At 35.1% G+C, this 22,830-nt stretch overlaps 1 protein-coding gene across 4 annotated transcripts in view; it reads left to right on the forward strand.

The window, feature by feature from the left end:
- The window catches only part of SOX6 (SRY-box transcription factor 6), a 655,048-nt gene that overhangs the window by 102,597 nt on the left and 529,621 nt on the right, over positions 1–22,830 (forward strand). For all 4 annotated transcript variants that reach the window (XM_066365360.1, XM_066365351.1, XM_066365321.1 and 1 more), the window contains exon 2: positions 17,165–17,235. The gene's annotated coding sequence lies outside the window, so the exon portion shown is untranslated. The remainder of the gene's footprint in view (positions 1–17,164; positions 17,236–22,830) is intronic.

Raw genomic sequence — 22,830 nt, forward strand, 5'->3', positions numbered from 1 at the left:
GACTATTCTAACTAGAATATTTATCTTACAATGAATCCAAATTGTCGGTAGTTGGAGATCTGGGATTGTGCTTTACTATTCTCTATCCCTGAGAGATCCTCATTCATGCTATATATCTCCTGGGCGCTCAGAAATGGTAATTGAATTGCTGCTGAATTGCTTGTATTGGTCTCCAATTAAAAAGCATAACAACAAAAAACCCAACACCCTGAAATAACTAAGAGTTAATTTTTTATTTAAATTCCATGTCTATTTTCTAATTCTTCCTTACATTTAACAAAATATTTTATTTTTTAAAAATAGGAATTGCAAAATCATTGAGAATATTTCAATAAGACATTTTATAGAGTTATAAAATTTTCATATTTGCACAAAAGTTTTTGTGAGCTTACCGACATTTAACATAGTTGCCCTTTGACCCAGCAGTTATTGAATTTTAGTGTGCATAGGAATTACTTGGAAGCTATGCTTTAAAATTTATTCTTAAGCCATACTTTCAGAATTGCCAAATCAATAGGTATGGGTGGGACCTAACAGTCTTTTATTTTATTTTATATATATTTTTTAATAATTTTATTTTTTTAATGGGGTGACATCAATAAATCAGGATACATATATTCAAAGATAACATATCCAGGTTATCTTGTCGTTCAATTATGTTGCATACTCATCACCCAAAGTCAGATTGTCCTCTGTCACCTTCTATCTAGTTTTCTTTGTGCCCCTCCCCCTCCCCCTTTCCCTCTCCCTCTCCCACCTCCCCCTGTAACCACTACACTCTTATCAATGTCTCTTAGTCTCACTTTTATGTCCCACCTACGTATGGAATAATGCAGTTCCTGGTTTTTTCTGATTTAGTTATTTCACTTCGTATAACGTTATCAAGATCCCACCATTTTGCTATAAATGATCCAATGTCATCATTTCTTATGGCTGAGTAGTATTCCATAGTGTATATGTGCCACATCTTCTTTATCCAGTCATCTACTGACGAGCTTTTTGGTTGTTTCCATGTCCTGGCCACTGTGAACAATGCTGCAATAAACATAGGGCTGCATGTGTCTTTACGTATCAATGTTTCTGAGTTTTTGGGGTATATACCCAGTAGAGGGATTGCTGGATCATAAGGTAGTTCTATTTTCAGTTTTTTGAGGAACCACCATACTTTCTTCCATAATGGTTGTACTACTTTACATTCCCACCAACAGTGTATGAGGGTTCCTTTTTCTCCACAGCCTCTCCAACATTTGCTATTACCTGTCTTGTTAATAATAGCTAATCTAACAGGTGTGAGGTGGTATCTCATTACAGTTTTGATTTGCATTCCTCTAATAACTAATGAAGATGAGCATCTTTTCATATATCTGTTGGCCATTTGTATTTCTTCCTGGGAGAAGTGTCTGTTCATGACCTCTTCCCATTTTTTTATTGGATTGTTTGTTTGTTTGTTGTTGAGTTTTATGAGTTCTTTGTATATTTTGGATATTAGGCCCTTATCTGAGCTGTTGTTTGAAAATATCATTTCCCATTTAGATGTCTGTCTATTTATTTTGTTATCAGTTTCTCTTGCTGAGCAAAAACTTCTTAGTCTGATGTAGTCCCATTCATTAATTTTTGCCTTCACTTCTCTTGCCTTTGGAGTCAAATTCATAAAATGCTCTTTAAAACCCAGGTCCATGAGTTTAGTACCTATGTCTTCTTCTATGTACTTAATTGTTTCAGGTCTTCTTATGTTTAGATCTTTGATCCATTTTGAGTTAATTTTAGTAACTGTAGTCCAGTTTCATTCTTTTTCATGTGGCTTTCTAGTTTTCCCAGCACCATTTATTGAAGAGGCTTTCTTTTCTCCATTGTGTGTTGTTGGCCCCTTTATCAAAAATTATTTGACTATATATATGTGGTTTTATTTCTGGACTTTCTATTCTGTTCCATTGGTCTGAGTGTCTATTTTTCTGCCAATACCATGCTGTTTTGATTGTCATGGCCCTATAATATAGTTTGAAGTCAGGTATTGTAATGCCCCCAGCTTCATTCTTTTTTTTTAGGATTGCTTTGGCTATTCGGGGTTTTTTATAGTTCCATATAAATCTGCTGATTTTTTGCTCTATTTCTTTAAAAAATGTCATTGGAATTTTGATGGGAATTGCATTAAATTTGTATATTGCTTTGGGTAATATGGCCATCTTGATTATATTTATTCTTCCTAATCAAGAACAAGGAATATTCTTCCATCTCATTATATCTTTTTCGATTTCCCTTAACAATGGTTTATAGTTTTCATTATATAAGTCCTTTACATTCTTTGTTATGTTTATTCCTAAGTATTTTATTTTTTTTGTTGCAATCGTGAAGGGGATTATTCTTTTGAGTTCGTTCTCAAATGTTTCATTGTTGGCATATAGAAAGGCTATTGACTTCTGTATGTTAATTTTGTATCCTGCGACCTTACTGTATTGGCTTATTGTTTCTAGTAGTCTTTTTGTGGATTCTTTGGGGTTTTCGATGTATAGGATCATATCATCTGCAAAAAGTGATACCCTTACTTCTTCTTTTTCGATATGGATGCCTTTTATTTCTTTGTCTTCTCTGATTGCTCTGGCTAGAACCTCTAGTACCACATTAAATAAGAGTGGAGAGAGTGGACAACCCTGTCTTGTTCCTGATTTAAGGGGGAAAGCCTTCAGTTTTGTGCCATTTAATATGATGTTAGCTGATGGTTTATCATATATGGCCTTTATCATGTTGAGATATTTTCCTTCTATACCCATTTTGTTGAGAGTCTTAAACATAAAATTGTGTTGTATTTTATCAAAAGCCTTTTCTGCGTCTATTGATAGGATCATGTGGTTTTTGTTCTTTGTTTTGTTGATATGGTGTATTACATTAACCGTTTTACATATGTTGAACCATCCTTGAGATTCTGGGATGAATCCCACTTGATTATGATGTATTATTTTTTTAATATGTTGTTGTATTCGATTTGCTAGTATTTTGTTTAGTATTTTAGCATCTGTATTCATTAGAGCAGGGGTCTCAAACTCGCGGCCCGTGGGCCGCATGCGGCCTGCCGAACAATTTTGTGTGGCCCGCAGACTAATCCATGAAGTTCAAAATATTTTGGATAAAATTAAGTAAGCCTAGGGGCCTACTTGTATTTTTCATTTCTCTAGCATCCTAGCTAGATATTAGCTTAGTTAACAGCAGTTGTGATGCAAACTACAGTTTCTGGTAGTTTTGTGACACTGAGTAAACTGCATGTACGATTGTGCTTGTTGTACTGATTTTTTTTTTGTTTTCAACTGCAGTGAGAAAAGTGTTGCGTAACAGTTGCCTTTTGTAGACCTAGTGCGGCCCGCCGAACGGCTGTGATCTTGCTGTGCGGCCCACATGCTGAGTTGAGTTTGAGACCCCTGCATTAGAGATATTGGTCTGTAGTTTTCTTTTTTTGTGCCATCCTTGCCTGGTTTTGGTATGAGGGTTATGTTGGCCTCATAAAATGTGTTTGGAAGTATTGCTTCTTCAAATTTTTGGAAGACTTTCAGTAGAATAGGAACCAAGTCTTCTTTGAATGTTTGATAAAATTCGCTGGTATAGTCGTCTGGGCCTGGACTTTTATTTTTGGGGAGGTTTTTAATGGTTTTTTCTATTTCTTCTCTACTAATAGGTCTGTTTAGGCTTTCTGCTTCTTCTTGACTCAGTCTAGGAAGGTTGTATTTTTCTAGGAATTTATCCATTTCTTCTAGGTTGTTGAATTTAGTGGCATAAAGTTTTTCATAGTATTCTACAATAATTCTTTGTATATCTACGGTGTCCGTGGTGATTTCTCCTCTTTCATTTTGGATTTTGTTTATATGAGTTCTTTCTCTTTTTTCCTTGGTAAGTCTTGCCAAGGGTTTGTCAATTTTGTTGATCTTTTCAAAGAACCAGCTCCTTGTTCTATTAATTTTTTCTATGGTTTTTCTGTTCTCTATTTCATTTATTTCTGCTCTGATTTTTATTATCTCCTTCCTTCGGCTGATTTTGGGTTGTCTTTGTTCTTCTTTTTCTAGTTCCTTAAGGTGTGAAGTTAAGTGGTTCACTTGGGCTCTCTCTTGTTTGTTCATATATGCCTGAAGTGATATGAACTTCCCTCTTATTACTGCTTTTGCTGCATCCCATAGATTCTGATATGTCGTATTGTCATTTTCATTAGTCTGTATATATCTTTTGATCTCTGCACTTATTTCTTCTTTGACCCATTCATTTTTTAAAAGTATGTTGTTTAGTTTCCACATTTTTGTGGGATTTTTTTCCTCTTTTTTGCAGTTGAATTCTAGTTTCAAGGCTTTATGATCAGAAAATATGCTTGGTACAAAAAACTTTGATTTTTCTGAATTTGCTGATGTTGTTTTTGTGGCCCAACATATGGTCAATTCTTGAGAATGATCCCTGTACACTGGAGAAAAATGTATACTCAGTCACTTTGGGATGAAATGTCCTATAGATGTCTATCATATCCAGGTGCTCTAGTGTTTTGTTTAAGGCCACTATATCTTTGTTGATTCTCTGTTTGGATGACCGATCTAGAGCTGTCAGCGGTGTATTGAGGTCTCCAAGTATGATTGTATTTTTGTCAGTTTTTGTTTTAAGGTCAATAAGTAGCTTTCTTATATATTTTGGTGCTCCTTGGTTTGGTGCATATATATTAAGAATTGTTATGTCTTCTTGATTCAGTGTCCCCTTAGCCATTATGAAATGGCCATTTTTGTCTCTGAGTACTTTTGCTGTCTTGTAGTCAGCATTATCAGATATGAGTATTGCTATGCCTGCTTTTTTTTGGATGTTATTTGCTTGGAGTATTGTTTTCCAGCCTTTCACTTTGAATTTGTTTTTATCCTTGTTACTTAGATGGGTTTCTTTTTTTTTTTTTTTAATATTTTATTTATTGATATTTAGAGAGAGGGGAGAGAGAGAGAGAGAGAAGGGGGAGGAGCAGGGAGCATCAGGCTTGACCAGGCAAGCCCAAGGTTTCGAACCAGCAACCTCAGTGTTCCAGGTCGACGCTTTATCCCACTGTGCCACCACAGGTCAGGCAAGATGGGTTTCTTGTAGTAAGCATACAGTTGGATTTTCTTTTTTAATCATTCTGCTACTCTGTGCCTTTTTATTGGTGAGTTTAATCCGTTTACATTTAGTGTAATTATTGACCATTGTGAGTTCCCTATTGCCATTTTATATATTGCTTTCTGTTAGTTTTGTGTCTTGTTTGATCCTTCTCTTTCATTTTTCTATCTTTTGTTTTTATTTGGTTGTATTCCATACATCTTTCCTCTGTTGCTATCTTTTTTAAATCATGTGCTTCTGTGGTGGTTTTTTCAATGGTGGTTACCTTTAAGTAATGAAAAGTGTTCCTACCCTGTTCATTGTAGTGCACTATTTTGTGAGTACTTTTGCACTCCATCATCCTTTGCTACTGTTAATCTCCATCCTCTCTCCCCCCCCCCCTTTCTTTTTGTTGTTGTCACAGTTTAAATTTGGTTTTATTGTGTTCTTCTTGGAGCTTTTACTTGTGGCTTTATTTTTTTTTGTTCTTTGTATCTGATTGGAGAACCCCCTTTAGTAATTCCTGGAGTGGGGGTTTTCTGATGATAAATTCCCTCATCTTTTCTGTATCTGTGAATGTTTTTATTTCTCCTTCATATTTGAAGGATAGCTTTGATGGGTATAGTATTCGTGGCTGAAAGTTCCTCTCTTTCAGGACTTTAAATATTGGGGTCCACTCTCTTCTAGCTTGTAGAGTTTCTGTTGAGATATCTGATGATAATCTAATGGGCCTTCCTTTATATGTTGTATTCTTCTTTTCCCTGGCTGCCTTGAGAATTTTTTCTTTGCCGTTGGTTTGTGCCAATTTCATTATGATGTGCCTTGGAGTAGGTTTGTTGGGGTTAATAAAACTTGGAGTTCTGTTTGCTTCTTGAATTTGAGGCTTTAGTTCTTTCCACAGGCTTGGGAAGTTCTCATCTATTATTTGTTTGAGTATGTTCTCCATTCCATTTTCTCTCTCTTCTCCCTCTGATATACCTATTATTCTTATGTTATTCTTTTTGATGGAGTCAGATAATTCCTATAGAGCTATCTCATTTTTTTTTATTTTTGAGTCTTTCTTCTTCTCTCTGTTGTGCCTCAAGTTGCTTGTCTTCTATTTCACTAATCCTCTCTTCTATCTGGCCTGTTCTATTAGCTAAGCTTGTTACCTTGTTTTTCAGCTCGTGAATTGAGTTTTTCATCTCTGTTTGATTTGTTTTTATAGTTTCAATTTCCTTGGAAATATATTCTTTGTGTTTATTGAGTTGTTTTCTGAGCTCCCTAAATTCCCTTTCTGTGTTTTCTTGTATATCTCTGAGTATTTTTAGGATTTCTATTTTAAATTCTCTGTCATTTAATTCCAAGGTTTCCAATATATTAAATTTTTTCTCCATAGATTTTTCCTCATCTAGCTGTGTTACCTCTCTTTCTTTTGTATCCATGATATTCGATTTTCTCTTCTTTAATGGCATCTTCGGGTGTATTGCAAAACATCTGGAGGCTCCAAGAATAGGTTTTTCTGTTTCTGGTTGAAGATCTTGTTGAATTTTGGGGGAGATTTATCGGTATCACTTCCTACCGCGCCATTACTCTGACATCATCTCCCAGTCTTTTAATTTATTTCTTTTCTTTCCTTTTTTTAAATAGGTTGAGTGTCATTTTTTTTTTAATATTTTTATTTTAGAGAGAAAAGATGGGAGAGAGACACACACACAGAAACATCAATCTGTTTCTGTATGTGCCTTGACTGGCGTTTGACCTGGCAATCTTTGCATTTTGGGACAACACTCTAACCAATTGAGCTATCTGGTCAGGGCCAATAGTGTTTAAAAAGTTGTTTTAATAAGTATTTGAGGTAGTTCTGATATAAGGAGTCTGAGGATTATGTTTTGATAATCAATATTTTCTCGCCTTACCAGGCGGTGGTGCAGTGGATAGAGCGTCAGACTGGGATGCAGAGGACCCAGATTTGAGACCCTGAGGTTGCCAGCTTGAGCACGGGCTCATCTGGTTTGAGCAAAAAGCTCACCAGCTTGGACACAAGTTTGCTGGCTCAAGCCAGGGATCTGCTGAAGGCCCACAGTCAAGACACATATGAGAAAGCAATCAATGAATAACTAAGGTGTTGCAATGAAAAACTGATGATTGATGCTTCTCATCTCTCTCCATTCCTATCTGTCTGTCCGTCCCTATCTATACCTCTCTCTGTCCCTGTAAAAAAGATAAAGAAAAAGAAAAACAGAAAGTAAAAAAAGAAAATAAATATTTTCTCCACTCTTACTTAAACAAGATCTTCCCAGAACTATTGTTATTAAACTGATACCATATATGCCTGAAATCAGACAGTCTGGAAGAAAAAAAGATATATTAAAAAACATAACAATAGGTGTTATTTCAAAGAAGTATATTTTGCTAAGAAAAGCAGAGAACATGAAGGAAGAGATAAAAGAGAACAAGTTTATTACGTAAAAAGTTATGAAACAATTCCAAATTTCTTTTTGACCTGTTAGTGAATTTTGTTTGATTCTGATCAAGTGGTCTTCTTGCTGCTTTATGTTGTGTAAAGTGTAAAGAAGTATATCGGATTTTTCTGTAGTCAACACCCACTTCAAAATACAAGAGTTTTGGGGATTTAGTCACATGGTGATTCTGTTAATAGTTTTTGGAAGTTAAGTCTATATTTTGGTCTCGGCTCATTACAATAAGTTACCTTTGTAAAGTAGAAGACATGCCATCTTCTAAATAATCTCACTTATTTTTCATGTAGACACTATTTTTATGCTGAACATTTTTATTCATCGATAGATCTTGAATTGTTACTTCAGGAGAGCAGTAAAACGTTAGCAGTTGTGAAAATGCATCAAACTTATGCAATTTTATTTCTTTTTTTTTATAAATAAATTTTTATTTTAATGGGGTGACATCAATAAATCAGGGTACATATATTCAAAGAAAACATTTCCAGGTTATCTTGTCATTTAGTTCTGTTGCATACCCATTACCCAAAGAGAGATTGTCCTCCGTCACCCTCTATCCAGTTTTCTTTGTACCCCTCCCCCTCCCCCTCCCCCTCTCCCTCCTTCCCTCCCCCCACCCCCCATAATCACCACACTCCTGTCCATGTCTCTTAGTCTCGCTTTTATGTCCCGCCAATGTATGGAATCCTGCAGTTCTTGTTTTTTTCTGATTCGCTTATTTCACTCTGCATAATGTTATCAAGATTCCACCATTCTGCTGTAAGTGATCCGACGTCATCATTTCTTCTAGCTGAATAGTATACCATGGTGTATATGTACCCCATCTTCTTTATCCAGTCTTCTATTTTTTCTACAGTGATTAAAATACTTTAAGCAAACTCTTGGCCAATACAGCAAGAATCCATAAAAGAGTAGTATCCTTAACATGTTCACCAAGTCCAAGTTGGCCCCATCACCATGCCAAATCCCTGAAAAATGCAACCCAACCACAGATCAGTCTGTTAGGAGCTGTCACAGGGAGCAGGAGTCCAGGAAAAGTCCACATCCAGGAAAAGTTCGCATGGCACTGGAATTGTTGTCACCATTCTATACTTTGCAGCTCATGTCCAAGTCCCAGTGACCGCTGCTTCCAGCTGGTAATGATTCAGGTAGACTGGAAAAGCCATTTGCAGCATGCGTGGATATGGAGCTTCTTTCTCTGCCTGGAGAGATGGGACCAGGTTGCTTTTCCCTGGAGCTCTGTGATTGTGGCATGGTAAAGAGAACCTTGGGATACACTAAGCTGGGTGGCAAAGGTAGATTCATAATAGAAGTTGGCAAAAGGGGGAAAGAGAGCTCTAAATTAGGAGTAGGTCCCAGCCTGAAATATGAGTGGGGCATTGAGGTAGGAGGGATAAAGGAAACACTATATATTAAGCAAAGCAGCAGAAAATAGGACTATCAACACCCACAACAGAGATCTTTGAGGGAAGAATAAAAAACCTGACTATTCAGGCAAAACATAGTTAAGTGGCCCTTGTGCAAATGAGATCAGTTTACCTGCTTCTTGGAAGAAATACCCTAGGCTCATCCACAGTGTCGTAGATGGGGCTGACAACCCTGGGCACCTTCAGCCTTCAGTGGCAAACCCCAGCTTTCTGGGCAAGGTTAGGTCATAGGTGGCTGGAGCAGGGCTGGAAGGGACTGAACCCTCCCTTAGAGGAGCGAGGGGGAAGCCTACCTTCCAGTGTCCCTGTTTCCTCACAGCAGAGGCATGTAAGCCTGGCAGGCTTTAGCTCAATGACCTTCCATTCCACTATTGAAGCAGGACCCAGATGGCATCCTATGAGACCCCTTTGGGGCGTTGGAGCCTTTAAGGGTGTATCCTAAAAGCTGGTAGTTCCCCTGATCTCTATTGAGCTTTTTTTGCCTCTAGGTATCTTAAAAGCCATGCTCAGAAGATCTGCAATTTTATTTCTGATGTATCATTCTGCTACACATGAGGGCAGAGGTGAATTGGTGGGCTTAAGAAATGCAACATTCTTACTCTCACCCAGAAATGCCTTCATCCTGGTTATCTATAATGTGTTAAAGAAGGCTTAGGAGTGTTACATTAAAGTGTAAGGGTATACTTCCCAGTAAGTGTTAATAAAATATAAAATTGTAGCATCTTAGAGTGGTAGGGACTTTAGAGGTAACTGGTATAGCAGTTCTTGAACACCATCTAAAGCTGGGCTGGCTTAAATAATCACCTATGGAGCATTTAAAACATGGAAACTCCTGGTCTGCTCAAGAAAATATGGTTTAGTAGGTTTGGGGTAGGGCCTAGAGATTTGAATTTTATTAAAGCTCTCTAGGTGATTACATAATCAGCCAAATTTTGGTACAATTTTTAGCTCAGTGAAGAATTCTTTCTACAACATCCTTGGCAAAGAGTCACCAGCCTTAACTCTGACTATTCCAGGTACAGATCTCTATGTTGTGAGGTACCTTATTCCATTGCTTTTAAAGATTTGTCTGGACTGAGCTAAAATCTATCACCTTGTGATTCCTTATCTCTAGTATTGTTTTTTCTTCTGGAAAGAGAAACTAAACTTTCAATCTGTATTTATCATATTATAATCACTGTGCTAGATATTACCTCTTCTTTGTTGGCTTAAAAATAATAAACTAAACGGTTTCTTTAGTTGCAAAATGAATTATCAGAGCACATAAGCAGTTATCAAAATGTGGTCGGTGAACACATGGGGACCCCTGAGACTCTTTCAAGGGGTCTGAAAAGTCAATAATACTAAGATGCTATTTGCCTATTTTGTAGTGTGGACATTCACACTGAGGATACAGAGCAATTTTGGGCAGAACTTCTGGTACTTTACATAAATCATTGCACTGGTACCAAATTATATTAATAGTCATTGAATATTTTTTAACTCATCACCACTCACAAGGGGAATAAAGCCAGTTTCACTTAATAATGTTGTAGATGAAACAGTAAAATAATTGATTTTATTAGTTCTTGACTCATAAATATACCTTTTAATACTCCGTGATAAAATGGGAAGTATGCGTAAAGCACTTATGCTACATACCTAAGTACAATGGTTATCCTGATGAAAATCACTTGTGTGATTGAACTGCAAGCTGGGCTAACTGCTTCCTTTTTTTTTTGGAGAGAACATCATCTTTACTTGGAAGAATGACTACAGACATACAATGATTATTCAGACATGGATGCTTGGCAGACATAGTCTAGAAAAAGAGCAAAGTGTCTGTGCCATTATAAGGAAAGAAACTGACACTGTTGTCATTAATAAAATTTGAGCTTTCAAGAAAAAAATTAATTGTTTGGAAAACTTATATCTACCACCATGAGCTTAATGGCTTCCCAATATTGAAAAGCTTTTCTAATAAGATTGGTGGTAATATTAACAAATTTGATTTTTAAAAATATTGAATAATGAAATATGTCAACATTTCAAAGTTCTGTGTAACACAGTGAACCAATATTCCCCAAATGAAACAATGCATGTTACAAAATCAGGCATGGGTAAAAGATGCATTTAAAGACCAGTGGGTTTTAAAGCAACAATATAACTTCATTGATATTCAGATTACATATTGCAATTAACCTTTGAGAAACTATTACTTGTCAAATTTTGATATAGTATCAAAGAAGAATAGCCACAATTATGTAGAAAAGCTATTAAAACACTCTGCCGCTTTCTAACTTCATATCTGTGTGAAGATAAATATTTTTTCACATACTTCCTCCAAATCAACATATCACACAAATTGAATTCAGTAACACCTATGAATATCCAGCTGTCTTTTATTAAACTAGGTATTTAAGAGATTTGCAAAAATGCAAAACAGTGCCCATCTTCAAATTTTTTTGTTTTGGGAAATATGCTTATATTTTAAATGTTATTTATGTTACCATGTAAATGATTATTATTTAATCATATATTTTATTTTAAATGAATTAATAAAACTTTTCTTAGCTTTAGTAGTTTCTAATATAATAAATATTGATAAATGTAAGCATAGCTCTTTGGCACTCTTACATTTTAGAAATGTAAAGGAATCCTGAGACAAAAGAGCTTGATGATCTCTAAAGTTTATTCCAATTAACTATATTTAGAACTTGCAGCCATTCTAATGGTTCCTATAAAATATTTTAGCAACTCTCTTCTGCATATTTGTCAATGTCCCTTTGAACTAGTAGTCCTCAATACTGAAATAATACTGAATATGTAGGGTGAACAGCATAGAATAAATAAACAGGCAAGTATGAGTAGGCTTTAATAACTATATTTGAAGATCTTTAAAATAAGAGAAATTCCTATTTCTTAGAGGAAATAAGTTATTATTTCAGGAAAGCAAAGTGTTGGACTAGGTAGCACCTTAAGTTATCATCTTTTATACCTCAGAAAAACTCTTACTTTTTTCCAAGATATAAATATCAAGAACTAAGCCCTATTTTTTCCATTCACTATTGTGATGTCCTTAATTATTAGCAATTGCATTTTAAAAAATTTGGGCATTAGCTTGGTATCCGTTCCTTTCATATTTCATTTTTTATAATAAATTGAAATTCTGTATATATTAATCCAGCCACCATTTGGTGCTTGAACCTTCTTGCTAAAGCAAATTAGAAAAAAAGGGATGGGGATGAAAAAAGAAATGGGTGTGGCTGAGAGACAGCTTTAAGCAGGATTTAAAAATTTAGCTTGAAAGCTTTTACAGTCTAATTATACAGGGAGGTGGCACTGTTTTTATTTGCTGTTTATCTTTGATCTATTACCTATTTTTGGGAGAGTGGGACATGCTTTTGCGAAAATGTTTATGGTTTCTTCATTTGATGTCAAGATATTTGTTTGAAGTTGCCTTATAATTTGGAAGTTTTTCTCTTTGTAACTAATATTAATACGTATTTGGCTTTTGCTGCCACACAAATAGCAAGTTTGCCAGGATTTGGGTGACTACTTTGAATGTATAAGTGGTATGCTAAATTTTGGAAATAGCTTTATTGTTTTGGAACAAACTAGACATGTTAAGTATAAAAAAAATCTCAGTAACAACAACTCATAATTATAAGAAAGTAAAAATAAGTCTACATCTCACTCAATGTTAACATTTTTGTTAAATTGTATTTTACTTTGTGAAATGGGTGTGTGTGTATACACATTTGATTTTCTGTAAATTGGTTGGTTCTTATTATGCATGTTGCTTTTTCATTCAACAATGTATTGTGGCCATAATTTTATGTTAAGAGATATAGTCGGTCCTGGCCAGTTGGTTCAGCGGTAGAGCATCGGCCTGGTGTGTGAAAGTCCCGGTTCGATTCCTGGTCAGGGCATACAGGAGTAGCACCCATCTGCTTCTCCACCCCTCCCCCTCTCCTTCCTCTCTGTCTCTCTCTTCCCCTCCCGCAGCCAAGGCTCCACTGGAGCAAAGTTTGCCTGGGCGCTGAGGATGGCTCCATGGCCTCTGTCTCAGGTGCTAGAATGGCTCCAGTTGCAACAGAGCAACACCCCAGATGGGCAGAGCATGCTGGGTGGACACCAGTCAGGCGGGAGTCTGTCTCTCTACCTCCCTGCTTCTCACTTCAGCAAAAATACCCCCCAAAAAAAGAAAGAAAGAAATATAGGCTTATATTATAGTTTTTTTTAATGACTATAAGAGTAGTGTTATATGTATGTATCATAATTTACTTACCCATTTAGTAGGTTATTTCAACATTTGGCTCATAAAAATGCTATAATGAACATAAATATTGCATAGAATAATTTTTGGAAATAGCATAGCAAACTTAAAGGAGATCACCATGAGAAATTTTAACAAGCTCTGGCCATTTGGCTCAGCGGTAGAGCATTGGCATAGCGTGTGGAAGTCCTGGGTTTGATTCCCGGTCAGGGCACACCAGAGAGGCAACCATCTGCTTCTCCATCCATTCTCTCTCTTCCTCTCCTTTCTCTCTTTCCCTCCCACTGCCATGGCTCAATTTGAGCAAGTTGGCCCCAGGTGCTGAGGATGGCTCTGTGGCCTCACCTAAGGCACCAAAATAGCTCATTGTCAAGCAACAGAGCAGCAGCCCCAGAAGATCAGAGCACGGCCCTTAGAGGGCTTGCCCGGTGAATCCTGGTTGGGGCGCATGTGAGAATCTGTCTCTGCCTTCCTGCCACTCACTTAATAAAAAAAAATGTTTTTAACACATTGTCAAATTACCATTAAGAAAAATTATACAAGCCTAACCAGGCGGTGGTACAATGGATAGAGTATTGGACTGGGACACAGAGGACCCAGGTTTAAAACCTGAGGTTGCTGGCTTGAGCACAAACAAACTCATCTGGCTTGAGTGTGGGCTCACCAGCTTGAGCACAGGGTCATCAGCTTGAGCGTGGCATTGCTGGTTTGAGTGTGGGATCATAGACGTGATCTCCTGGTCGCTGGCTTGAGCCTGAAGGTCACTGGCTTGAAGCCCAAGGTCGCTGGCTTGAGCCCAAGGTTGTGGCTTGAGCAAGGGGTCACTCTCTCTGCTGTAGCTCCCTGGTTAAGGCTCATATGAGAAAGCAGTCAAGAAACAACTAAGGTACTACAATGAAGAATTGATGCTTCTCATCTCTCTCTCTTCCTGTCTGTCTGTTTCTATCTGTTCTTCTTTCTGTCTCTGTCACAAGAAAAAAAAGGTTTACCCAGTTTATAATCTCATGAATGATACATAAAAGTGTTTATTTTTCCACACCTTCACCAATACTATATAGTTTATGACCAGTTTATATAATATTTTTTCAATATTGTAGGTGAAAATATTTTATTTACATTTCTTTGATTATTAGGGAGATTATACATATTTTATGTTTTTGGACACTTGTATTTCTTTAACTTGTACATTTCCTCTTTACACATTTTGTAAATTTTTGCATTGAAGTTTTGTAGCAAGGCACTTTTTCTTTAGTAAACTAAGGATGTGCGAAAATTTGATGGTCAAATAATCAGAAGCATGTCATCACTATGGTTAGATGTAGTAGTCTGTGGCCTAGATTGGATTATTGATCGAAAAATCCTTGAGGGGAAAGTCACAGTTATTTATTTATTTATTTATTTTTAGATTTAGATATAATTGACACATAACATTGTATTCGTTTTAGGTGTACAACATGACGATTTTATTTATTTAAAATAATGTTCGTGTTCATACTATTCAGTGCAAACTCTAAGTACTTGCTGAACAAATGATAAGCAAAGAGGAGTGGAACTATCTATGGTGACTGGGTGCTCTGAGAATGCATTTTGCTAAACAGATTGATTGTGATTTTCTAGGACAGATGGTGATTTACTTTGGCATTTTTTCCTCTATCTTCTTACTTTTGTGCTGCCCTCAGGACCAAAGTGGCCACTTTTATTTTAGAAATGTCTTCTTCAGCCTACACTTTCTTAGTTCTCAAAGGAGAAACTTCAAGTTGTGTGTTAATTCTTGTGAGTTGATTCTTCACTCTTTGTCCATCATAATATGTTGCTTATTTATTCCTAAATTCTCTGCAGGAGAAAGTATATATTAAATTCTTTTTCTCTTCATTAAAATAATGAACTCTGTGACTTTAGTAGCTTATACTTTTTAAATTGTTTGCTACAAAATTTACTAATAGTGTAATATCAATTCAGAGTTACTTTTAACATATGTAGCCAGACTGCATTTATGTGACAAATGAGTTTTATTGACTTCATATTAAAGCATATATTATTTGCCCTGAATGTCTGGAATTTGATGTGTTCCAAACTTAAAATATTTCCAGAGTTAGAGATCTTAACTCGTAAAGAGTTCAGCATTTTCTGGGTGCATTTTATTTTATCCCTCACCATTTAAATGTGAATGAAGGAATGAGATATATTAAGTATGTCATATAATTCCAATTCATGCTTTCAAAAAATAATTGCTAGAAGCACAAGGTGTAATTATTTAAAAATTGTACAAGTACTTAGAAACCCTTTTGGATTCTTTCAAAGTTTAGGCTTTGGATATACAGCATTTTCTTATATTTATTTTGTGGATAACTTCAAAGCTATAATTTATAATTCCAGGTAGGATAAAATATGAGAAAAGCTCATAACAGAACCAGTATTCTTTGCTGGCTCTGGATAGTACACAGTGTGCCCACATATGGTTGTGTGATGTCCCAGATAAAATTGTTCTCTTGCATCCTAAGACATCAGAAACCCATGAGGAGAGAAAGGGTGTAATACCAAAAATAAATGACAGAGCTATCTTTCCCTGGCCGGACTCTCCTGTGCTTCTCACCTCTGTGGAAGTAGGCATTACAAAGCTGCTGGAAACTGGACTGGGGAAGGCCTGAGGCACCATTCCCTACAAAGAGGAGGTCTGGTAAAGAAATCTAATGGGTATATTAGCCATTGATACTTAAAACTGTTCAAATGTTCAGGACAGATTCATTATCTATCAAGTCTGACTCATAAATACAATAAAATATTATATCGGGGTCATGTAGGCAAAAGCATATTATAGGAGCTTAGGAAGGGCTAAGTTAGATATTTATTTCATATTTCAACTTTATTCAGGTGTTGATACCTAATTTACCATGGGCAGTTGTGCTGTAAGTGCAAAATTGGAAGTAGTGATTTCTACAAACAATATTGATCAAAATTCTTTTTTTTTTTTCAGAATAAATTTTATTTAAAGCTAGTTAGCTAACTAGGTTAACTAAACTTGATGTTTACTGGCCATATTTTTTTTTAATGAGGATTTAATCAAACCAATCCTCAGAGTCTAGGAAAGTTTCTGACCTAAATTAGGAAACTAAGCGCCATTATTATTTCCAGTTGAACACTACTTATAGCCATCCTCATATTTGGGAAAGAATACAGCCTTTGCAACAAAGTTTCTTTGTTTTCATGAAACTAAAAATGTGCTGTATTTAGACCAAACAATAAAAATAAACTACCAAACTACCTTCTAATGCACGGGGGTTCTGGAGAGAGGAAACCATAGATATTTAGAGGCATAAAGTGACTCATTGTGCTAGTTAAACTTTTTACAAGGCTAGCTCTGTGTGTTGGAGTTGCATCTGTTACCTCTTCGGCCAGAACTCAAGTGTGTGCAAGCAAAATAATTTTGGATAGAATTGTGGCTCATATAGAGTGCATTGTGTATAACCTAAGAGTCGAAATGGGTTCCTCACTTTAGGTAAAACAAAAATTACATCCTTTCATATTTATTCTACCTACAAGGTATTGTTGTTGAACACATCCAAGATATATTTTGTGAAGCTAATTCATTTTAACTTGAAGACATAAATTAAATGTTTTTCAAATGTAACTTGTAAGCCTTTATTCCCTTTCTTAATTTTTTTCCTTTTGTTTTACTTACACTTTTACATACTAACTTTATTACTGACCTTTTTTTTTAAAAGCTATAATGGATGGAGCTAGTGTATTCTTAGCAGGAGAACAATGTAATAATTGTCTCTTTTGTAATTGTCATCTTAGAAAAAGTTGTTAGAATAGATGGGGACAACTGCCTGAGTTAAAAATAGTATGTTTTTTAGCCAGAATGTATACTTCTTTAATAAAGTATGTAAGGGCAATTTACTCAACCTTTTCATTTCATTTTCTGTCTAAATTTTCAGGTCACTTTCATGAATTTAAAGGCAACTTACCAGTGATTTCTGGGTGCTGGGGCTGATTATTTTGCGTATTTGTAAGTATTGGTTTATCTATTACTCTTCTCATTGTGTAATGAAAGTTATAGTTTGTAAACAAGTTCTTCACTCCTTTTGTGTGGGAATTTAAAAAAAAATGTTATTCATTTTTTTGTGTGTGTTTTCTTAGGAGTGTAGAAAAAATATCAGCTGGTGAATAAAAGCCTCAGTTTGTTGTGATTTCCAGTGAAATAACACAATGGCAGGGCCCATCACAATAAGCTATGAGAATAAATATCTTATTTTTTGAAGATGAGGCTCAATTGTAGAAATGAATTACCTTAAAGGTGTTTGTCTATATACACATGAATAATTTACACTGGTAAATTCTTAACACTCTTCTGAGTTTCTGGACTTGAGAAGTGCTGTGTGCCTGTGCTCACAGAAAAGATGTGAGACAATACAGAATTCAAAAAGCTGTCATTACAGGAGGAGATTATGTATTAAGGAACCAAAGACTCATTTATTGAGTGTATTATGTATATCAGTTTTGGGGTATGACTGCTTTTATCACCATCCCCTGAAACAATATTATATTTTAAATGGCATTTTGGAGAATATAGATACTTTTTCTCAGAAAAGAAGGAAAATTTCAAGAAAAAGATTGAGTGAACATTAATGATTAAAGTACTTTCAATTGATACATATTTATCAATATAGAAGTAGTTTAAAGTACGTGGCAGGTATTAAAAATGTTCATTAAAAAACAGACTGTGTTTAAGTAGAGTCTAACATATATTTTATATGTGTACCATGTTGTAAACCATAGACATCTATAGGGTTGTTTTACATTTGATAGTAACATAGACACAGAAACTTTTTTCTGTTAGTGTACTCCTGTAAAGAAGTTTTGGAGAATATACTTATAGGAAAGTATTTTTTAAAAAGTAATGTTATAAATTAGAGTTTAAGTTATTCAGTATTTAAGCAGAGAGCAGTGAAAAATTATTTAAAACCAGCTTTACCTTTCTTTTAGTTGTAGTATTGATTGGTGCTGGTATTTAGAAAGAACTTAAAAATAATATGAAGTTTTAATATAGTTTAATGCAATTTGTATAAATCCAACTTTAGATTTTTGTCTTGATCACTTAAGCAAAAGTAATGCTGATGTTTTAACAATAAGGTGTTATTTTTTGAAGCTATCAATTCACATTTTATTTTGAAGACTTAATTCTTATGTAAAACACAAAATATTAAACTACATGGTTCATTTGGATTAAATATAAGCTTTTAATTTGTGCAAGGTATCATAGTGAGGATTAGGAGGCAAAGAAGATGGAGAAAGAAATGTAAAGTATCTTTGAAGGGCTCTCCAGAGAAAGGATAATTCCAAGGAGCCAAGTTTATCCTACTAGAAATCTGAGTGAAGGGAAATAATTTTGAGCTGTCCTAATCTTATCTTAGTTGCTTTATCTTTTCTTTTACCTCCTTTCTCTCTTCTCATCATTCAATCATTCCCTTTTAGTTTTTAATATGATTAAATTTTAAAATGACAAATATAAGATAATTACTGGCATTTCAACCAAGGTGACCTTCATTGAAATATAATTTATGTTTGTCCTCACCTAAGGCTCTGTTTTCTGAATTCTTCACTCATCTCGCCCCACCCCATCATACCTAGACTACTTTGAATGGAGGTGATCCAAAATAGCTGAGATTTTTCTTGTTATCTAACAAAATGATGCTAGAAATAGAAGAGGGTGCACTGTGGGTATAGTTTTCATATGGTTATTTCTAGAGTTCAACTTTAGATTTTTGTCTTGATCACTTAAGCAAAAATAATGCTAATCATACAGACCTAAACTAATTGTATTCCAGCCTTGAGAATTTCCATATGCTAGTTTAGGGTGTGGGCTTTGTTGTTTCTTTGGTCAGTGGTCTCAAGTTTTGTTAGGGCCCTCTTCTGACTCTGGAACCTTATTGTTAAAGATGTTTAACAGGGTACTATGACTAAGACAAGTCAGATAAAATTAACATGGCATCCAGAATGTTTGAGTTTCCATTTCTTTCAATTATTGTGTAAACTGCCTACCACTTACACTGAATTATGAGGCAGCTAAAACAATAAAAATATTTAGTCAGTCTGGCTAAAGAACAAGCAAATAGGATCATTGACAATGGCTTCTTTTAGGAACTTTAATTTCCATGTCCTAGAATTGCTTATTTGCTACATGATCTAAAGCAGAAAGTTATACCGTATGGCCGTGGGAAGGTTTCTTGGTAAGGTGTGCAGAAGCCGGTCTATGAGATAAGGAAGGTGGGATATTATTTTGCACATCCATAATGAATGGGCCACACCAAGGGTGTGTGAGAACCGATTGGAATCTTACCTACTCACATCTACTACCTAGGTCAGAAGAGGAAAACTCTGTGAAGGAAAATGGTTATCTTTTCAGGAGCTGAAAGTGTCTTTCTATAGTTGTTTTCCCCCTCTCTTTAAAAAATAAAACTACTTCTTTTTACTGCACATTAAATTAAAAATAAAAATTTTAAATTAAAAAAATAAAACTACACTTTTCTTTTCCCAAAGTAGGCATTGTATAATAAGACCTTGTTTTGCATGTTAATATACCATATTTAGTTCTTTTTATTTCTAATTAAAAATAGTTATGGAATTCTGACCATTCAATTTTACCAGAGTTAAAAAATGATTTGTTAAAAACAAAACAAAACTGAAATGGATCATTAGATAACCTGCTTTTTCAGGTTACTCAAGCCTTTTAGTAATTTGAAAATGAATTCCCTTTTATAAAATTCTATCTCTGTTCATGGTTTCTAATTCCAATCTTTCCCCTTAAAAAAGCTACAAAAAGTATTTACTGTCTGGCATAAAAAGTGATTATTGCTTAGCCTACGTTTGAGGCAATAATAATAACAACAGTATTTTAATTTGATGTAACACTTGTTTTTGCAGACATTAGATTGGCTTAATTTTATAAAAACTCTGTGAGGTTAGTAGGAAATATTCTCATTTTCACAAAATAGTAGAACTTAACCTTTTAGTGCTCTTTCCATAACTATCAAGCTGTCCTCTCTCAGAGAGCATTTTTGTTCTTATGTTGTTTTTGATCATTGTCTCAGTCCCCACTTGATTGCTATACAAATATTTCTGAAAAGTTGAAGTATAGTAAGTCAAGGAGGAGACTGTGAGAGCATTCTACCAGTTCATTTTCTTACATTCCTGAATCATTTGCTCCTCCCTGACATTTGCCTGTCTCCCTGTTCCAAAACTGCCACAATCATGCTTCAGCTGAAAATTTTGAATTACATAAATTTTTAGGAAACAAAATAAAAAAATTCACAAATTCATCTCTGTGGTATTTTTAAATGAAAAGAAATCTATTTCAAACTGAGCATAGCCCAGTCCAAAGCTCCTTCAGTGAAAACATCCGTGATTTTAAGGAGAAGTAGGTCTAAGTGCATTATCTTTAAAAAATATTATTCTAGGCTAATCTTGACATAAAGCAGGTAAATAAAAAAGATGAGCTGTGAAAATCCACAAATAGGGCTTGAATGCCATTTTCCATGACAACGGGAGCTGCCCCATGAAAGCATTAATGCGGGGAATGTAAGGAATTTAAAATTGTGCCTTCTCAGTTTTACAGTTGTGTGCTCATGTTAATTAGAGATATACTGACATTTGAAGTATCTACATTAATATACACAGCTACTATACATTTGTGAACTGTGGCTAGAAATCTACTTTAATTGAAAGCAGTTTGCTAATCTGAATGTGTATATCTATTACATTTTAAGTTTTTAAAGTTTTATATACCAGTGTCCTTAGATACTTGTTGTTTCTGCTCACTTCACTTTCTGTTTCTAATTTGTACCTGAAAGGGTAGCCTGGCCTATTTTTAATCTCTTAGTTGTGTTTTGGAGCAATATTGATTGAATTTTGAGAAAAAATTTTTTTAAAGAGAGTCATTTATTTGCTATAGTTTGAATCTTCCTTCCCTCTCTGACTCTCTAAATTGTTGGTTTTTCTTGCAAACCTTTAAGGGGCCTGCCGCAGAAATAAGGTAGGATTTAGGTTTATGGAATATGCTTCACTGGTTATATTTAAGCACTAAAAAGCTACTCTTCACAGTCACACTATGGTTTTAGCTAGAAAAGCCTGTTTTAGACCCTTGTGGATGAACAGTGCAGAAGTATTCTGGTTTTTCCAGTAGAGCTGAATTTCACCCTTCTCTCTTGATGTCAAGCCATGTGTCTTAATTTTTGATTTGCAAATGTAGTCACAATAGCCTGATGACTTCTTGAGGTCATCTTTAACCCTAGCGGTTTTATTTTGTCTGTCTTACACTTAAAGAAAGACTTGACTTTTATGTTTTTTTGCAAGCTCGTATTTCTTAAGAATCGGCCTGTCAGGATTTTTCACCTAATTGTTTTGTGTTTGTTGTCTAATGAAACTCCCACACTTATTTTTTGGACCAATCCCTGAATATTACACAAGACCAGTTAGAATGAAGCTTCCTTTTTCTTTCACCAGAACAAATTGCTCTAAAAAGTTTGTAATACTCTGTACTTGTTCCATTAAACCATTTTACTGGCAACATTAAACCACTGGAACCTGGGACCATTAAAACTTACTCAGTACTATTATTATTATTAAGGCCTATTTTTACCCTTAATGACTTTTTTTTTCACTGGACTAAGTTCCTCTGTTTTTATTCTTTCATGTTGCTCACTACATATTGTGCCATCACAGCAAATTTTGGTAATTTTAAGTTAATTGCTCAATTATCAGTGATAGTCATGAAACACTTGAAACGTGTATAGTGGAAGACTTAAAAATTTCAGAATAAGTTGGTGTGTCATAATCTTAACTGTGAAACATGCCAATGTCTGCAGGCGTAGAAATACTCTGCCTGAGCGAGGCATTTCAGGGAAGGCAAAACCCTGCTCTTAAAATCAGGGCTTTTGTCTGGCACTGAAGTGTGTCATCTTTGCTAATTTCAAACAACATGTCTAAATTTGATCTTGGTTTACTTTCCAACTCTAAAAATTTGGTCATGGTTATAAAGAAAAAGGGAAGTAAAACGGCACTGAGTCTATTTAAATGTTTTACCCGAACCTCCTGATCATGATATCCACTGTAAAGTGGAATTTGGGGAGAAGTGGACCTGTGTTGGATGCCAGTCAAGGAGACTGACTGACTAAAGAAGCGGAATAACCTCTCCACAATGTTTTCTTACTCAGGAAGTAATCCTCTAATCGTAGGACAGTGTTCCAGTGAAGGTAGTATGATGATTTATTATATTGAAAGAAACCCATGAGAACAATGACACTTGAGGGACTTATTTTGAATTCTACACAGTAATATTCTCAGATGCCTTTAAGATAACTTATACATTATGGCAAAATAATTATTGTAATTCTTTTGGCAACTAGGCAAATTATCATTAAATTTTGCATTAGTATTCAGTTTAGGGTTTTCTCTAAACTAATATAGTGCCAACAGCTCTTTTTTAGATGCTATTATGGTTCTTTTACATTTTTATAGTATTGTAGTAAAGCTGAATTTACTGGCGACATTTGAAGGTGGAGTAGAGTAGTACAAGAGTCAACATTAAAGTGATTCAGAGCCCTTT

The sequence above is a fragment of the Saccopteryx leptura genome, chromosome 1 (genome assembly GCF_036850995.1).
Source record: "Saccopteryx leptura isolate mSacLep1 chromosome 1, mSacLep1_pri_phased_curated, whole genome shotgun sequence".
Lineage (NCBI taxonomy): Eukaryota > Metazoa > Chordata > Mammalia > Chiroptera > Emballonuridae > Saccopteryx > Saccopteryx leptura.